This window comes from Chrysemys picta, chromosome 14 (genome assembly GCF_011386835.1).
Source record: "Chrysemys picta bellii isolate R12L10 chromosome 14, ASM1138683v2, whole genome shotgun sequence".
Classification (NCBI taxonomy): domain Eukaryota; kingdom Metazoa; phylum Chordata; order Testudines; family Emydidae; genus Chrysemys; species Chrysemys picta.
In genome coordinates, this window is record NC_088804.1 from 38759050 (window position 1) to 38778085 (window position 19036).

The 19036-nt window shown below is 58.6% G+C and overlaps 1 protein-coding gene and 1 long non-coding RNA gene across 5 annotated transcripts in view; one reads left to right on the forward strand and one right to left on the reverse strand.

Annotated features, from left to right (window-relative positions):
* GSE1 (Gse1 coiled-coil protein) overlaps positions 1-19036 on the reverse strand; it is a 343522-nt gene that overhangs the window by 71386 nt on the left and 253100 nt on the right. The gene's annotated exons all lie outside the window — the stretch shown is intronic.
* LOC135975642 (uncharacterized) lies at positions 2104-13768 on the forward strand. The gene is made up of 2 exons (XR_010592618.1): positions 2104-11600; positions 12783-13768. It is a non-coding gene; the product is annotated as an uncharacterized LOC135975642 (long non-coding RNA).

The following is a 19036-nucleotide window of genomic DNA, read 5'->3' on the forward strand; positions in this document are numbered from 1 at the left end:
TAATCCACTGCCTGACGGGCGCCCGCGTTACACCTCCCCTGGCCGTGCTGCGGCACGCTCGCAAGGTTCGGAGCAGAGTCACAACCACTGCGGGCACGAGGGACGGGCAGCCGCTCTGCAACCTTGGAGAGGACATGGCACCGCTCCCTGGCTGCTTCCTGCCGGCTGCCCCTCGCCCCCACCTCCCACTCCATCAGCTGGGACGCTAGACCTCTTCGCTCTTCCCCAGTGGGAGATCTGGCCACACGGATAAAGGGGTTTTCACCACTGGGGGACGCTCGCCTTCCCCATGCAAACGCCAGTGTCAATGGGGATCCAGTCAGGAGGGTGCCATGGTCTTTAGAATTCAGGCCCAGCTGGGATCCTGCGGAATAGTGGCTTAAGTACTCATGCTCCTTAGGAGATCTGCCCCTGCCAGAGTCCATGGTCCTGCTTTGTCTCCGTAACATGGCAGGACCTTTCCAGTGCCCCCAGCCGCGCGGCGCATGCAGTGGGAATGGACACCCAGGAGGTCCTTGGGGATGAACGCAGCTAGATATGAACCACCTGGCCTGACTCCAGGATGGGGGGCGGGCATGGGATGAGGCAGAGACATCTGGAATGGGCCTGCAGGTCTGAGCTGGGACGTTGGGGAGCCTGTGGGGCTGCTGCTACCATCCAGCCCCCCCCCGGTCTCCTGGCCGTGGTGCGAAGGCAGAGGGAGGCAGGGACCACCCCCCAGGACGGGCTGGGGATCACCCCAGCACCGAGAACTGCTCCCTGAAGTTCCTCTTGTGTCTGGAGAAACTTTATCCCGGCCACAGAACAGGAAGGAAGAAAAAGGACCCTGGAATTCCCATTTCAGTGAGACAGGCTCTCAGAGCTGCTTAACTGGGCCTTGGTGAGAACCCTCCTCTGCCCGGTTTAACCCAGTCCCCCAACCCAGCCATGTGCACCTCGGTGAGCCATCTCCCCACGCAGTCACACCAGCCGCTGGGCGCCTCTCCCCCCACCCTCCTGGTGCCTGGAGAATTACCATGTGCCCGGCGGAAACTCCCACAGACTCCGCCCGGGCCTCCCTGCAATGCCACCTCTGAGCTAAACTTAGCACCAAGCTTTCCTGCAACTCCCATCAAAGTCACCGCGACCTTCCCGACGCGCGCAGGACAAGGCTGGGACTGGCTGGGCTTTCCGAGCATTTCCAGCCAGCGGGGGTGCTGCGCTGGAGCAGCGGGGTCTTCACTTTCTAGCCACCACCAGGGTAACTGGGTAACAGCCAACACCGAGGGCCAGGACATGGGTGATGGGTTCGAAAGACAAGGTCCCGAGGCCAGCAAAGGCAACGGAGAAGGAAGGCAAAGCACTCGCCAGGAGAGATCTGAAGTCTGTTGTGATGAGCATCTCCCCTCCGCATGCAGGAGCTGGAGAGGCTCAGTCCTGTGGTGGGGTTATAAGAACCTAGCGGAGCTATTTTCCCATCGCTGCATCCCCGTGATCCTGAAACCCTCACTCAAGCAGTGGCACGAGGGTGAAGGCCTCCTGCGGAGCTGTGCCAGCGCCACCTGCACACACCGTGCCCTGGAGCGCCAGGCGGGCCGATGGAGGTGCGTGGCGCATCGGCGTCACGCTGTCTAGTGATGGCTGCGGGACTCCAGCCAGGAGCTTCAAGAGAGACGCAGGAGGGGGAGAGCCAAAGAGCTCAGCAAATTGTCCGTGTGAGCCTCCCGGCGGGGAATAGCTGGGAGGTTTCGAATGCTGCTGAGGCAGGGGCTGCCCTATTAGCCCGTTCAGTTTTCATAGGCTCTTCCATCCATCACTCTGCCACGGATCATTGATCTGGCAAATGACAACAAGCCAACTAATCAGAGCTCATTTCGAGAGTGCAGGCACCGGAGAGAGGAGCCTGGCACCGGTGCCACTCGCGGGCATGTGATCACAGCAGCGTTCTGCTGCTGCGCACTGTACTGCAGTGCCCCATGCACCACGGCTGCGAGGCGGGGCCTGCCGCCGAGCGGGGATCCCCTGCGTTGCCGGGCGGGGCCTGCCGCCGAGCGGGGATCCCCTGCGCCGCCGGGCGGGGCCTGCCGCCGAGCGGGGATCCCCTGTGCCGCCGGGCGGGGCCTGCCGCCGAGCGGGGATCCCCCTGCGCCGCCGGGCGGGGCCTGCCGCCGAGCGGGAATCCCCTGTGCCGCCGGGCGGGGCCTGCCGCCGAGCGGGGATCCCCCTGCGCCGCCGGGCGGGGCCTGCCGCCGAGCGGGGATCCCCTGCGCCGCCGGGCGGGGCCTGCCGCCGAGCGGGGATCCCCTGCGTTGCCGGGCGGGGCCTGCCGCCGAGCGGGGATCCCCTGCGTTGCCGGGCGGGGCCTGCCGCCGAGCGGGGATCCCCTGCGTTGCCGGGCGGGGCCTGCCACCGAGCGGGGATCCCCTGCGTTGCCAGTTGCCCTTACAGAAAGCACAGCAGCATCCTACAGCAATGGCTTGGGATCCCTGGGCAGAGACAGAGAGCAGAATATGGCGTCCTCCCTCCCCTTCTCTCCTTGCTGCACTACTAGGGGGGCACTTTACCGAGCATTCGCTGTAGAGGCATTTGCTGGGGTTTCCAAGGGAGGATTAGCAGCCTCACAAAGCGGAGGTTGGTGAGGGTTTGTCGAGAGGATTAGGTGTACCTGCTCAGCCATTTGAATCCGGGTGCATTTAAGCCCATTGTAAATTACACTGGCAAGGCCTGAAAGACCAGAGAAGTGTTTTAATTGGAAGGATTTCTCGCCAGGCTGCAAAGCAGCACAACTGTGCGCGTCCTTTGGTGCGTGCACCTCAGGACACTGCTCCCTGGAGCCCCTCAGGCCCTCCCGGCCCGGCCCAGGTGCAGAAGGATGATGCATTCCCAGCAGGAATACAAATCCAGGCCACTGGGCACAGGGTATCCACCGTACTGGCCTGGGAAGGAGCCCAGAGAGCAGCAGCAACCCGAACGGCCATCGTGCCTGCAATTGCAAAGGGCTCGGGAACCATTTTCCTTGTCAGTTGCACACAAGGGGTGTGAAAAACAGGAGCTCACAAAGCAGCTGGTGGCGGCCAGTGGGGAGGCCTTGTGGGGGGCAGCGGAGGAAACCCCCTCACTTAGATCATTTCCCCAGGCAAAGCCCTGGGGAATACCCACTAGGGTTACCCCCTGCGCCGGCCAGAGGGGCTGGTCCACATGGGACCTGGTCTGGCTCCTCGGACAGGGATTGAAAGCCACCTGCCGCTAGCTGGAGGGGAGAGGAGAGGAGAGGAGAGGAGAGGAGAGGAGGGCACTCACTTTGCATCTCAAAGAACCTCTGAGACCCCCTTCCCCGAGCAAAGCTGACACTGAACATGCTCCTTGGAGACGCCTCAGCCTGGCTGGCGCACCCAGGATTTGTGGGGTTTCTATTTTCTCCTGGGGCCTTTGCGGGAAGAGGAGAGCTTCGTCTCTATCTGCACCAGAGCTCGTAGGTCCCACAGCCCAGAGCTGTACACCCCCCCACACACACACTTTGGTGTAGTTCCAAACCACCCCGCTGGCCCCATCTTATACCGGGCAAAACCAAAGCCTTAGATCTTAGCACCCCTGAACGTCGGGGTCATGGGAACCAAGCGGAGAATCACCCTGGACAGCGCAACGAGGGCAGCATCCTACTTCCTGCACTGGCCAGCCCCAGGCCCTTCAAAAGGAAACTCCTGCAAAGAACAATTATGCAACTAGATGCTTAACAGGGAAGCTTTTTCCTAACCGGCCTAAGGCCTGAAGCCTGACGGTTCGGCTCCCTTCTCCTAGCTAGGGTAACCGCAGGACGTTTGCATCTGGGGGTTCCCATCCTCCAGGTAGGAGATCCCGCACCCTTCGCTTGTGACGTCCCAATGGGAGGCTGAAGACAATCCAGGCAGGGCTGACGCAGCGGGAGCAGACGGACTTGTCACCAAAGATCCTGGTTTTATGCAAGCATCTGCAGTAATCAAATTGAAAAGACGACGGAGGAAAACCCCGCAATCCAGGGGAAGAGAAATCCAGGGAAATGGAAGTGTCTGCAGATCCGCCGCTTGCCGACGGTTACATTGGGTCTTTATTAAAGGAGAGACAGGCAGGGGTGGCTCTATGGTTTTTGCTGCCCCAAGCACGGTGGTCCACTGGTCACGCAGATTCGGCGGCATGCCTGCGGGAGGTTCGCCGGTGCCACGCCTTCAGCATCCCCGCCGCCGAATTACCGCTGAAGCTGCGGGACCGGCGGACCTCCCGCAGGCACGCCGCCGAAGGCAGCCTGACGGCTGCCCTCACAGCAACCAGCAGGCCCCCCCCCCCCGCGGCTTGCCGCCCCAAGCACGTGCTTGTTGCATTGGTGCCTGGAGCCGCGCCTGGAGACAGGCTTGTCTCAGCCAGGGCCGTTCCAACTGCCAGTGATTCAGATGACCTGCTCGATGACTGCTTGTGCTGCGCTCCCACTTCACTCCTCGAGTCGTCTGGAACTCGCAGCTCCAAGCGGGTCTCTCCCCAGCGCCTTCGGCAGCGTGGCGCGGACAAAGAATACGGGGAGTGAGAGCTATTCGAACCAGAACAGCCCAAGCGGTTACTCTCCTGCCTGAACTAAGAAAGGAGCATATTCGAGTGGCCGTGCCGCCCCTCCCTAGACAATGCTGAGCAGATGGGCCCCATGTCCTAGAACCAAGGAGCACGAGCTGGAAACAATCCTGCAGATGGAGGGCTCCGAGGACAGTGGCTGGGCCTCTCGTGCCCGGAGCCAGGTGGAAATGCGTCAACCTCCCGTGATTTGGGTTGAAATCCTGCCCTGGGGTTTGACGGGCGGGGGACTCTGTCTGAACAGACAGCAGCGGGTTTCCCAAGGAGGAGAGAGAACCCCATCATCCTCAAGCTCACAGCAGGCCCAGGGACTGTTTGCCCCCCACCCCACCCCGAGAACGCAGCACGTACTGATTAGCAACACCTCTCCCTCGCACGCGCCACTAGACTCCAGCACCACGACGGGGGAGACCCCCAACAGCAAAGGACCGATCAACAGCAGCTTCCATCTATGGGGGCTTGCAGACCCCTTTCCTCCACACACCCCTGCATCATTGCAATGAGGAAACGTGACTGTCCCCGATGTCCAGGAGAACAAACCGCCCGGAACGCCCTGCACGGCCATGTCTTTTTCGTGCTCTCCCCCCACTGCTGCCACCAGCGCTCGGCCGTCCCATTGTGCCCTGCTCCCTGGCTTTGTTCCCCCCTCCATGGCTTTGCTTTTCCCCTCTGGCACAGAGCTAATAAGCTAGCAGCCCAAGCGCTGCCTCCTCCACTCCTTCCCCCTCCAGCCTCGCCAACCCCTTTGTGTTCAAGGAGTCAGGTTTGCCATTCTGATGCATTAAGCAAGCCCAGTAATGAATGGCTAATGTGCCCACAAGGGGGGGGGGGTGGAAATCGTGCAGTGCACAGAACTCCTGGGCAGGATTCCAGGTTTAGCTGCTGACCCCCCCCCCCTCCCCCTTACCCCTCTTCTCCACGCAGATCCCCCTGCCCAGGCCTCCCTCCCCACAGATCAGCCAGGCAGCCGCATGCTCTGCCATCAGAAGTGCATTGTTCTAAGCAAAAGAAAAAACTTGCCCAGCAGATGGCAGGTATAACAAAGCAGCTTGCTGTGGCCAAGCCAATTATTTATCTAATTATGATTTACCACTTAACCACATGATCTTTCTGCAGAGTTGTGGGCAATTAAAACCAGGGTGATTATGTGGATTATGCAAATAGGCTGGAGCAGAGCGAATAAAATTGGAGATTAGACATTCACACAGGCTGGAGCTGGCACAGGGCAGGCCATGGGTGGGGGAGGAGGGACACAGAGGGCAAAGAGGCTAAGGGGGCACGGGGAGCAAAGTTGTGAGGAGATGGGGCCCGGATTCTGGGAGGAGGCGCTAGCAGCCAACTCCACTGGCCAGTCCCTCAGGTCAGCCCTGTGGGTGGGTCACACGTTAGGGCCTGATCCTGCGAGGTTCTGAGTACACAGGGCGCTGGGAGGGCGCTCGGCAGCTCCCCTAATGGTATGCCGTGGGGGGGCGGGGTCGAGGGAAGGGGCTTAATGCACCAGATGGAGTGAGCTGGGCAGTAAGATTGCACTCCAGTAGCAGTTAGGGTTCCCTGCCCTCTGCTCTGGGTGGTCTCAGAGGGCTTTACGCCCCCCGATGAGCTGACCGTCTGACCCCGTCCCCACGAGGCGGGTGCTGGCACCCCACTCCCCATGGGCTGCACGGGAGGGCTGCGGCAGAGTCCCTGGGCCTGAGTCCCCAAACACACCCTTCCCAAAGGCACGGGCCAGCGAGCGGGGGATCTATCTCCTGTGCCGCGCTGGCAGTACCCAGGCCAGATGGCCAAAGGGTCTCCAGAAACACAGTGCTTGGGCGTGCAAACTGCGTGTTTGGCAGGAGGGCCTGCCCAGGGAGGGGAAGAGACGCGGGTGTGAGCAGGACCACATTTCTCATGGAGGCCAGCAAGATCTTCTCATTCTCTCATCAGGGCTTTTATCGATACGCAGCTGCCCCGGCCGGCTGCCTTGCTAACCGCCCCGGCTTTGCTCGGTCTGGGGTAAGCCCTGGCTGTCGGGGACAGATCAGCCAGCGTGCCCCGGTCTCAAACCGCTGGCGAGGGGCGGGCAGCACACGTGTGTGGTGGCAGCCGTGCTAGGGAGATAACCCCGCACCTCCTCTTAAAGTTGACTCACCCGCCAGGCAGCTCAGAAGGGAGAGAATCGCCCAGGTTCGCGGCTGGCCACCACTCGGTTCCCTGGAGGTGGAATCCCGATGCCAGGCCACCGACGGGAGGACCAGGCCTCATTCCCCAGGGGCGGGCACTAGCTGAGCCACTGGGGACTGCACTGAGGAGCGGAGGGAGCCGCTGGCCCCTGACGTCTCCCCGAAGTGCCAGGTCTTCACTGACTAATGGGGTTTGAGAGGGGCACAAGCACCACCACCTGCCTGAAGCCAGCTCCCTGCAGACACACACAACTAAGCTGTCTCCCTCCCCCACCAAAAGTGTGCCATAGAAAGAAGGCGAGTGGTGATTTCCTCCTAGCCAGGGACAGCTGAACGCTGCCCGCCCCTCGTCACACCACGTCTCATGCAGCTCCAGCTTCCCCCTGGACCTTAACAGCCACCAGCGAGGGGGAGATTGCCAAAGGCCCAAAGAGGCTCCAAGCTCCCAAGTGCCAGTGGCTTTTGGTGGGAGGCAGGTGTCCAGCTGGCCTGGCATTTGTGCCAACCACAGCCCCGCAAATAAACCCACAGGTAGGCACACAGCACTGCCCCGGGGAATTACAGGGGTCAGGGAAACAAGCCAGTGCAACGGGAAACTGCCCAGAGAGCCCCAGACAACCCTGCTGAAATCCATGGGGATACCTTGAACGGGGCCTGATTCGCTGATAAGCACCCGCCCCCTGAGAACCAGGCTCCTTCAAGGTGCCTCCGCAGTTGGGCTCCCCAAATCACTAGTGAACATCTTGGCCCTAATGCCCCATTCCTGAACAGCGCCACCTTCAGGTGACACAGGGGATTCACCCCCTACATCAGGCCAAGAAGCATGCACAGTCCCTCTCCACCCGTGCATGCGACACCCCCTGCCCTCCCCCACCTCACTGAGCCTCCTTTGCTAGGCTCCTATGGGGCTTTCACCCCCTGACCAGTGCCTGTCTCCTGCACTGAGAGCCCGCTGCCTATCTACCCGCGATTCAGCCGAGCCACTCCAGTCCCCCTGCTCTCCAGTGGGAGCGCACGAATCTCAATCTGTACTTAGTCCTGCCCTGAGTGCAGGGGACTGGCCTAGATGACCTCTTCCAGTCCTATGAGTCTATGTACCTGGATACCAGATAGAGAGGACTCACCTGGTGTATCCCAGCACCCTGCAACCTAACCGAACCGCAGCAAACAAGATCTGCGCTAGTCCAAGCAAGCTTGTTTTCAAGGCGGTTCCTTCTGGCCTTGAAATCTGAGAAACCAACCAGTGCTGGCCTGCCAGTAACGCCAATGGAAGGAGGAGGCCAAGCCCAGCTGGTGTCATGCCCCAGAGAGTCCGGTCCATAAAACATCTCTGCACATGGTGGGGCGGGATCAGCTAACCCGCCCCTCCCCACCCTCCCGGAGATCAGAAGGACCTGACGCAACATCACAGCATTGCAACACAACCAGGATGCAGCAGCGGGACCAAGGGGGCTGCAGGTTGGTAGCACGTGCCCACGCCCAGAGACACAAAGGGACCCGCAGACGGGCGGCTGAGGCGCAGTAGCTGGGCGGAAGGAGATCAGGATGCTGAGTGCGGTGCATCCTCTGGAAGAGCTGGCGATCCTGGCCTTTTGTTGGAGACAGTATAACAAAGAGCTTATGCGGCGAGGGCGGCGCGTATTAATAACACAGCCTGGCAGATTACTTTGCCTGCCTGAGTTGATATGAGATTTATGCATCGCCCAAACCCAGGAAATACAGAAGTATTAATGATAATACTTCTTGTCCTAGCAAAGGTCACCAGCAATCTCTATCAATCCAGCTGCAGAGAAGGTTCCTGTGTTCGCAGGCAGAGGGAAGGAACTGCCTTTTAATCGCCTCATTTGGTGAGGCAGCTGAGGTTGTATGTCACGAGAATTACAGATTCAGCAGTAATTGGCCAGATATGGGGGCTATTCCAGCCCCCCGGGTGTCATAAAGTGAACTCCCACACTGGTGATTAGCCCACGAGCAGGGCGGTCCCCGGCCACTGGGAAGGTGAGGCAATGCCTGCAGGAGGAGGGGGAGAGTGAACTGTGCGTGCACCTGTCTGTGTGTGCATACATATGTGTACCGCTCTTACGTGTACCCACGTGCATGTGACTGTGTGCAGTTTGCACGTCCATGGCTCTGAGCGTGCACATGGTTTGCATCTGTGGCATGCACATGCCTGCGTTTGGGTTCACCTGTGTGCAGGTACGTGCCTCTGTGTGCATGCACAGTTTGCATCTGCGGGCATGTACGCGGCGTGTGTGTGTGTGCGCATACCAGTCTGTGCATACGTGCCCGTTCAAAGATCCCGGACACGAAAGCTCATCTGCTTCCCACTCATCCCCCCCCCCCCCCTTGCCTTTCTGCGAAGCGGAGGGCCCCACATGCGTGCAGACACTCGATCAATTCCGCCGTAATGTATTTTATGAACATGCAGATGGCATGGCATGGGCCAGCGGGAAGGTTTTACCTTGGGATAAGAAATTAACACTGGCAAATAGCAAATTTACTGCATGTATTTTCATTTTCCTAATACCAGCACCATCTGCTAGCAATTGGTGCCCCACATCCCGTTTTTTTTCTCCTCCTCCTCCTTTCTTTTTTATGCACATGCAGAGCAAGATGCTGGATCTGTCTGAGACCTGAGAACCAGCTGCCAGGCAGCCCAACTTTCACCTGGCAGCAATTGGGCGAGAAGTGCTAGCCCCTGGCAGGGACGTGGGGGCTGGGATGGAGTTGGCTTTACAAACCCGAACCCATGGCTGGTTCGGGTCCAGATCACATTTCGAACAACACCCGGACTGCACTGGGCTGGGGAGGTGTCCAATAAATGGTTCCGGTGTGGGCACCTCTACCAGAAAACCCCGTTCCATTCCCCAGTTTGAGTCCAACACTTGGCTGGTGGAAATCTAGCTCCACGAGCGTCAGCGGGGTTAGCTGATTTGCACAAGCTGAGGATGTAGCTCGCTTGCCTTCCTCCTGCATGGATTTCTCCCTCCCCCCCCGCCGCCCCCAATTTCTGTCTTGCTCCTTCAAACCAGCCCCTGACACAGCCGTGAGCCCCGCCGACAAGGCAGGAGGCGTTTCAGCCACCGGCAAAACCTGCTGTCACAAAATGTTAACTCCAAGCCATCCCAGTGCCGCCGCGAATGAGCCCCTTCTGCATCACTCCCAGCACAGCCCCGCCGGGGGAAAGCTGCCCCTGCCCAGTCTGCACCCGGCCTGGCAACAGGATCGCACAGGGAGCCCAATCAGCCCCGGGCTCATGGCAGCAAACGAAACCAACCTGCCTTTGCAAGCCTCACGCTCCGGCTTGATGCACTCTGAGGCCAGATCCCCGGCTGGTGCAAATCACTGAGGCTCCAATTTATGCACCTGAGAACCTGCCCCATTGTTAGTCTCAGCCTGAAGCCTCCAGCTGGTCGGCCTGCCAGCGAGCAGCCGGGTATTGGCATCGGCCAAGCTACCCCCCATGATCAAGCCATGACTTGGGGGTTTATTTCCTTAGGGGTGGGGAAGGACGAGGGATCGTGTCTGGGGAGAAGGCGGGTCTGCTTTACCTACTAAGCAAATGAGATCAGCGCAAATGTTGAGCAGATCTAAGACCCAGGAACGAGGTGTTATCAGAAGGTGCACGTGTCTGCGTGAGCACGCCTCCTGCTTTCAAAGCCCATGGCCATCTCTCAGAGCAGCTGGGACTCTTGGCCGGGGAGATCAGTGGCAGGGCAGCTGGCAGGCGCCCTTTCCTGGACAGCACCCAGCAAATATATTGAAGGGAAACCATTCTTCCAGGGCTATAAAAATCAAATGCTGGCTGTATGGCAGTTAACCTCGCAAGCACACAGAGGGCGAGGAGCGTATTACAAACCCAGGGAGATTACAGAGCAGCTCACAGAGTCAGCTGTCGAACCAGCGCTCCCAACGGGAGAGCAAACACGCTGGGAGTGGGTGAGCGAGCGTGTGTTCGGCACAGCCGGCAGGGGCACGCTCCCAGCTGGCTGAAAGCACAGACGAGTTGTCAGGAGGCACTTCTCACCAGTGATCCCCCCCACACCCTGGAGGAAGGCGTGCCAGATCCTCCCCTCGCAATGGAATGGCGGAGGGAAAAGGCTGCCCTAGGAGACGCCTGTATCCAGGGAACACAGTACGGACTCCCTCTAGCTTGGGGTCCGGACTGAGGCCGGTTTGGATTAAAAGAGCCAGCCGTCGGGCGGTGAACTTTACCTTGGGGGGGCCAGAGGGGACAGACTTCTGTTTCTTATGCTGACGAGGCGCTCGCGGCCTCTCCTGTCTCTCTAGAACAGAACTGATTACTGATGGGCAGATCTGTGATCTCGGCAGCTCTCCCAGCGCCAAGAGATGGCAAGGCTCCGGCACAGGCCCCCTTTGGAAGCCTGAATGGCCGCTTACAAGGTAGCTGGCAGTACAGACTGGGATGGCTATGGCTCCAGTGCATTTATTACGATGGCTGGTCACGCCAGCTCCCTCCGACAACAGCAGGTGGAGGCTAGCGCCGGTGTCAACAACAAAAACCTGAGCGGTGTACCGTCGCGACTCCCTGTGCTGTAAAATACGCCAGGGTGACTTTTCTTCAGAACAGTCAAAGCGCAAAACCAAGTCTCAGATCATTTGATTGCATGCGGGTGCCGCAAAACCTGCCCAGATAGCTGTCTGCCTCAGCCGAATTCCCCACCGCACAGGGCACTGATCTGTCCATCGGGAGGTGGACTTTTATAAAGAAGACTGGTTGCCTGTTTCCCTTGCCAGCTTGGGCAGACGGAAGGCGAGCCTCACAGCAGAGGCTGGTCGTCAGGCTCCATGGAAATGAACCAGAAAGCACCGCAGTGGTTGCCGAGACGACGCACAGGCATTGTAAGCTCTTTGGGGGCAGGCGTCTGTGTCCCTGCGTGGCTGGGAAGCCCCTAGCGATATCAGATTCCCCCAGGAAAGGGGGAAGTTTGGATTGCTTATCGCTAGTCCCCAGAGTCCATTCCGCTCAGGGCTTTGGGGGAGGGGGGTGCTTTTAGCACAAGAGCGGGGACCTGGCTTTGATTCGGTCGGTTTTGATCGCTACGCACAGTGACAGTTTTAAATAGTAATGAGGCATTTAAAAAAAAAAAAACCCAAAGGGTGGGAGGAGCAAAGGACAACAAAAAATAAAGATGGGCCCCGTGCACCAGGCTGGCAGGACGCTTGCCAAAGAGGCTGGAGTCTGAGCGGATGTGAGTTACAAAGAGAAAAGGCTGCGGGCGGCTGTCTCACTGGTTGGGGGTTTTTGAGGGGGGAGGATGGGGGGGCACGGTGGGGAAGGTTCCTGCTGCTTTGCAGACCTTTTCAAAGCTGCCTCCTAAATCTCGCGCAGAGACAGGTAACACATTCATTATTGATGGATCAGTAGCTGAAGAGTGTAAATTACAGAAACAAACATGGAATAATTAGGGCATTCGAGAGAGCGTGGAGGGAGAACAGGGTTCGTGAGGCTTGGCACTGGTTTTCATCTTTGCAGGTGCTCCCCCCGGTGGCAGCCAGCTACACACCCAGTTTCCCATATGCCCCTCTCTGCCAGCCAGTTCTCAGCCGGGAGGCCTGCTGCAAAGCCCGCTCTTGCCCAAACGAAGCAGAGAGGGGAAGGAAATAGCATCTCTTTGGCAAGAGGATTGGCGTTGCCTCCAACCCGCCCCCCCCCAAAAACCGTTTGTGTTTGAAAGAGGCCAGTGTGCGGGCAATACAGCTGGTGAGGTTGGTACCAGCCCATGCCACGGGGCCTTTCATGCACGCCTCGAGGATTTCGTGACAAGCACAGAACTGATCAGTCAGACTGCAGCGCCATAATTAGGGCCAATTGAAAGAGAGAGTGAAATCTGCGAAGATCACAGTGGGAAGCGGCTGTGATGAACGCTGGCTTTGAAACAGCATTTTGTAGGCAGTGGACTACCTTCATCGTTACATGAAAGCTATCTTCCTATCGCCTTTGCCCAGATCAGGCGCACAATGTGCACACACACACACACACAAATACACCACACAGGTTTATATTCTCTCTTGCTTTTCTAGGTCAGGGCTGATTTCTGGAGGCAAAACAAAAGACTAGGTGTCAGCCGGTTATTTGTCATTCTGCGAGGGGGATCTTCCTCCAAACTGAAGGGTTCTGGAAACCGACGAGAAAAATCGTTGCTCTGTGCAACGTTTGTGGTTTCTGGTATTCAGCGAATGGAGAAAGCAGGAGAAAAAGCCAACAGCACTTCCCTACCTAGAGTGCAAGGCGATGGATTTTCATATGGCTTCCAGGCCAGATCCCTGACAAAGCACCGTCGATACGTTTGTTCACACCAGCTGGCTGGCTTCCTGCAGTGCTGGCCTCCATCTATAATGGGATGCTACATCCTACTGTCCTAAACGGACACTGAGGATGGGCAACAATTTCATGGACTGACTGCTCCCAGGGTCACCTCTTTGGAGAGCGTTTCCATCGGGATAAACTCGGGCGGCCCCGGTGTCACGTCAGCATGTCCCGACGCCAAGGGCTTGCATCGCATCAACGGGGGAGGGGTGGCGCAATACTGCAGCGACTGGTGATTAGACAGAGAAATGCAACTGCGGCCTTTGAGCTCATGCTGATTCCAGGTGTGTGGGTCTCCAGGCCACCTGCATACCTGGCCCTGTATCATGGCTGCTATACAGGTGATAACTGTCTGGGAACGGGCAAAGTGCCTCCACCCCTGTGTATTTCACTTGTGATGCCAGCTGATGAGAACGCTGGTCCACGTGGGACATCACAGTGTCTGAGAAACTAGTGAGGAGAGGCAAGGGGTAAGGCATTTAATGGTGGCTTGACTGTTATAGCCACATTACACCAGTGTTCCCGCGCCTCCCTGCAGCTCCTCCCTGGCCAATGCCGGGAATTAATTAGATTAATTATATTCGGCCAGCGATCCTGCATGTTTGTGCCAAAAATACTCTCTCGTGTGTGTGCCATTTCCTTCCTTCCCCCTACAGTAATCCTCAGCCTGTAGAGCAAATTATTAAAATTCACTTATATTTAATCTGCCTTCTGGAATTAATTGAATTTTTACGCTCGGCAAATGTCACTTTTCGCACTACCTTTGACTGCTGGCCGGGGGTCGGTTAAGTGACGGGCTTGAGGACCAGCGGCAACTTCAGAAAACGGGATCAGCGTGCTGGGGCCGGCAGCGCCTCCGGAGCCAGCATGAGGCAAGCGCAGCGCGAAGAGCGTCCGGGCTCTCTGCATGCGGCGCTAGGACTGGGCAACAGATACACTGATGCCAGTTGTTCCAGACACCAAGGCTGGCTGGTCCGGAGAGCTGGCGACTCATTGGCCCCGAACCAGCATACAACTGAGGCGCGTGTTACTCCGGGTGCCAGCCAATTGGCCAGGCGCTTGTTTCATCCAGGATCCAGCGTCCCGGCTTTGCTCCAGCCAGGGGGCGCACGGGAGCGGAGTTCCTCTGGCTCATTCTGCCAACTGGGACTAAGACAATACGGTGATACTGGGGGATGGCACCCACTCACTAACTCCACCGCCAGCCCGGCTAGCGTCCTGACAGCCGATTGCTCGTGCCTCTCCCAGAACCATGCGTCCTCCGAGCCCCTCCCCTGGACCCCTTTCCAACACACACGGGGAATATTTAACACAGGAAGAGCTCACTGGGCACTGCAGGTCACGATGGGACACTTAGAGGCCACTGAATCTCTTGGGTTTCATTTCCCATAGGACCTGATCCTACACCCAATGGGAAGCTTTCCATTGACTGCCATGGGAAGTGGATCTGGCCCTGTTTGAGATCAGCGGTTACTGCTATGTCCCCTTTGGGGTTCCGAAGCTTCACACACGTTCCCCATTCAGCCCTTCCAGCCAGTATCCTGGCAGCTAAAAGGGACTCAAAGAAGGTCCTAGATCGGTCAAAGAGTTCACTCCCTCCAAACATCCCCCAGAAAGGGCCAGCTGACAGAAGCGCACCAAGGCAGTGCTTTTCGGAGGGGCTCTGTAATCAGAGCTCTCGTTAAAGACAAGCCCTTAAGCTTCCCGCCTGCTCAGATAACTGTCAGAATGTGTAACCGACACAGTGACGTCTGCCTGAGTCTGCAGGCAGCCTGAAACAACTACCGCCCTCTGGTTAAACATGGCCTTCACTCTGAACCCCGGCGATCGCTCTGCAATTGTCACAGCTGATTGAGAGGAAGAGGTGGGTCATATAACGAAGATCAGCATGACCTCTCTGGTGAGGAGCATCTCAAGTGGGTGAGGCTTGGGTTGTGGGGGGAACTTGGCAGGGAACTTGGCTATATCTCCTCCCACTCCTGCAATTCGACCCCTAGGCAGGGGGTGCAGCTGCACACCTCCCTCCTGGAGGAAGAGAACCCAGGATAGGAAAGTGACCGAGTTCTAATCGCCTGCCCGGCAGTGCTTGGCACTGCTGCTAAGCCACCTCTCCCGCTGGCTGACAACGTCACTAGGGCTGCAGCCAGCTCTGGTGAGGAGCCAGAGGGCCTCTGGAGAAGGGCTGGATTTCTCAGCGGGAGCGGCACCTCCCGGAAGGCTGAAAGAGTTCAGCAGCAGCCTGGCTGCAGAGCCCTCCCATTTCCAAGGCGGGATGGAGACATTAGACAGACACACCAGGGCTAGTACCACCCTCTGAACTTGGCCCGGAGAAGCTCCAGCTGCTCCCCGACTCTTCAAGACCCACTCCAGCTATTGCAGGGCATAGGCTGGTTCTGCGCCGGAGCCTGCCATGACGTAAGCAGACTGAGCCGCAGCAAATGCAACCTGCTGGCTGTTTGCTGAAAGATAAAAGGCTTCCTCCCCCCTCCCCCCAACTTCTTGAAATTGCCCAAGTGTCTAATTTGCCTGCCTGGAAGGGAGAGAAAAAGAGCCTCAATTTTCCTGGGTAATAAGCCCTCCAGACAAAGGCAGGAGCAGGCATTCAGCAAGCGCTGGCGCTGAAGGGAGCACGGCGTGTTCCCTCCTGAAATGACAGGCTGGGTCCTGGGCCCAGGTATTGTTCCTCCACCTGGAATTTCAGAGGGAGAGGAGGGGGTGGAGGGATTAGCTGATGCCCCTGCTGTTGCTCCCTCCCGACTGTGAAAACAACGTGCCAGTGAGAGACTGGTGCCAAGATGCCACTCCAGGCAGCAGGCGCTTTGCAGAGCTCAGGAAGCAGGCGATCTTCCCCAGAACTGGCGGAAGGGGGAACCGGACAGTGCGGGTCCTCCACTAGCCATTTTAACAGAGCACAGAGCATCCCAGAACTACCCCTCCTGCCTTGGGATTGCCAGAGACCAGCAAGCTGGCGTTTGCCACACACAGGAGTCAGAGCATCCAGAGGGCGGAGCCGGGGGAGAATTCAGAGAGACCCCGGGGCAGTTTACACCTGGCCGCAGGAGTCCTGGGGACAGAAGGACCTGCTCCTTGGAGCAGCAGCTGGACCCCTGCACGTGTGAAGAGCAGGAATTCTGGGCTAGGCCCAGACAGCTTGGGACACTGGTGACCGTAAACCTTCCCCCCATCTCCCCGACTGCAGCCCCCCCTCATTCCCCATGCTTCTCCGGCTGCAACCCCCCCAGTGCCTCCCCAACTGCACCCCCCCCCCGCTGCTGGTTTAACTGGTGGCCCAAGACCAGCAATTCTGTTTCATTGACAGCTCTGAGGTTTTGAGATGAGTTTTCATTCTGATGCAGAACATTGCATAGAGGGGGGGGGGAAGCGCGCGCACCCAAGAGACAACAAGCCACTAATCAGGACGCTCAGCTGAGATGTGAGGGACTCGGGTTCGAATCACTGCTTTGTCCGGTTCAGACACGGACTTTTACTCGGGTCTCCTACATTGCAGACGACTGCCCCGCTTGCTGGACTAGTCTGGTCAGTCTCTTGCTCTGCTCCTGCCCCTCCTGAAATTCCACCCGGGACCTGAGAAACCTGCCCGGCGAATCGACCTCTTTCCAACGGAAAAAAGTTTTGTTTAAAGTTTTCCGACCAGCTCGAGTTCTGCCCCGTCCCACAGCACCAAGGAGCCCCCAGCCCCTAGCGGGTGGCTTACACGCTGGACTCCATCTCGCTCGCCTGGGACCAGCATACATGAAAACATCATTGCCCCCTGGGAACGTATAGCACGAAGCTCCCGGCACTGACAAGTGCGTTTCACACAGATGGGAGAGATACAAACAGCGCAAAGGCCTGCTCTCCACTGACAGCGCCACAGCCAGCTTTCGCTTGGGGAGCTGCCCGCAAAGGCCCCCAAGCAATCCAGCACTGGGCGGGTGCCCTCAGCCACAGGGGAGCTGCTTGGGCCCTGGCAGCTTGCCTTGACCCCAGCCATCCGCATGGCTGCATCATCAGGGCAAACAGGCACTTGCACAGCTCCCCCTGCTGGCCAACGGGGTTAGCTGTACCAGTGCAAACGTATCCTGTCTACACCAGGCGGCTTGTTCTGGTGCATTCGTTACGGATGGCTGAGAGCCCTGCTGCAGACAAGGACTGGGTGCCTCTGAAAATCCATGGTCTCGGAGCTACTGGCATTTGCCACGTCTCTTTAGATTCCATACACACACACGCACACAATTAATCTGCCTGCCAATCGACCTGGGATAAAATGGTCACACGCTTCTCGGAGGAAAAATCTACAGCTTACAGCAAATGCTAACAAAGGCCCCGGCCTGGCGCTGCCTGCCTGAGCGCTCGGGTCCAGTGGCATATGCTTCCGATGTTATCAGTGTCGCTGCGCCGCATTAAGGTGGAGAAATTGATTAGAAGGTTACTTATCCCCAAGCTCAGGCTGGGACTGTAAAACCCGGGGAGGGAGATGCAGCCAGCAGTTGTTCACGGGCGGGCTTTGCTTCCTGGGTGTCAAATGAACCCTGCCCGAGGCCATCCCTCCTGGCTGGCAGGAGCGGCTGTTCGAGCACTTTTGCAGCAGCCCCACCCTAACCCCCTCCCTCAGTCAGCAGTGCCCTGAAGAGTTGTATGGGGGGAGAGCGGTTCCAATCCAGACGGGGGTCTCCTCCTCCTGACCCCCCTCCATCTCCCAGGTCAGCATTGCACACAACACAGGGCCCACCTGGAGAGAGCTTACCCGCTAGGAAAAGTCACATCCAGCCAGGCAAGCTGCCCTGGGGGGGGGCCTGGCCTCTCCCCTTGCAATCCAGTCAGCGGTGGGGAAGAGGGCGGCCCAGGGCATGCTGGGATGTAGAGAGGCTCTGTGAAGGGGAGGCGACAGGAGGGGAGGAGCTGCCCAAGGGAACTCAAGGGGGAGGGCACGCGTTAGCTCGGTTGGGTGGCTGGAGACCCCGTGCCCACAAGCCAGGAACCACGGCCATGTGACGTCAGAGCTACGCTAGGAGATTGCTGCCCATGGCTGCTAGCAACGGGTCCCCTTGAACTGGCGCTGAAGAGAATCCACGCGGCTAGCCGGGGCGGCCACCGGCACCGAGACCCGCAGTGCCAGGGACCGTGCTGAGAACAGGACGGGGAAACCAGCTGCTCCATGGCAGAGCAGTTCCAAGGCAGCGTCTTACTAACCAGCCTGTCCAGGAACTCGCCGAGACGGGGGCTCTGTGACAGGCAGGGGAAAGGAGGCATCTGGGCCACAGCGGCTGGACTGCGAAGGGGAGCACCTGGAAGGAACAGTGAAAGCTCCCAGCGGCTCCTGGCTCTCCCTCACAGAGGCTGCGAGGCGGTAGGATGCTGCCTTTATTCCCTGTTCGAGCGAGACAGGCACGTTCGCTCCCACCGCTTTCATCTTGTCCCACGGGGTGCCTCGGCGTGCAGCCACGCTGGGCTTTTCAGTCTGGGGACGGCAGCGCTTGACACTCGCCAACGGGCTCTGACTGCCTGGCTCTTCATCTCCGCCTTTCATCTCCCTTCCAAGGGGGACCAGCCGCGCTCCACTGAAGTGGGTGCTTATGAGAAGAAAGTGCTGAGCTGGCGCCCGCTGCAAAGGGCTCAGGGACGCTGGGGTGTCAGTCGTTCCAAGGGAGAGCGGGACTGAAAAGGTGTCAAGCCCTTGGCTCCCTGCAGTCACTCCCTTTCTACCTCTGGGGTATCTCCAACTGGATCCTAGCCAGCTCCCCAACTAGGGGACCGGGCAGCTGAGCCAAACTTCACACGGGCATCTCTACTATCTACTGCCCATCCCTTCCGCTCTCCCTGGCCCCCCACCTCTCTGATCTCCCGCCTTCCTTCCACCCTCGGCAGCTGTCCTCCCCCCTCGAAGGCCCCGGTCTACACCTGAGAAATTCACGCCAGCGTAACTCCCTCCATGCAGCGCCAGCAGCACGGACGCAAAGTGGGGCTT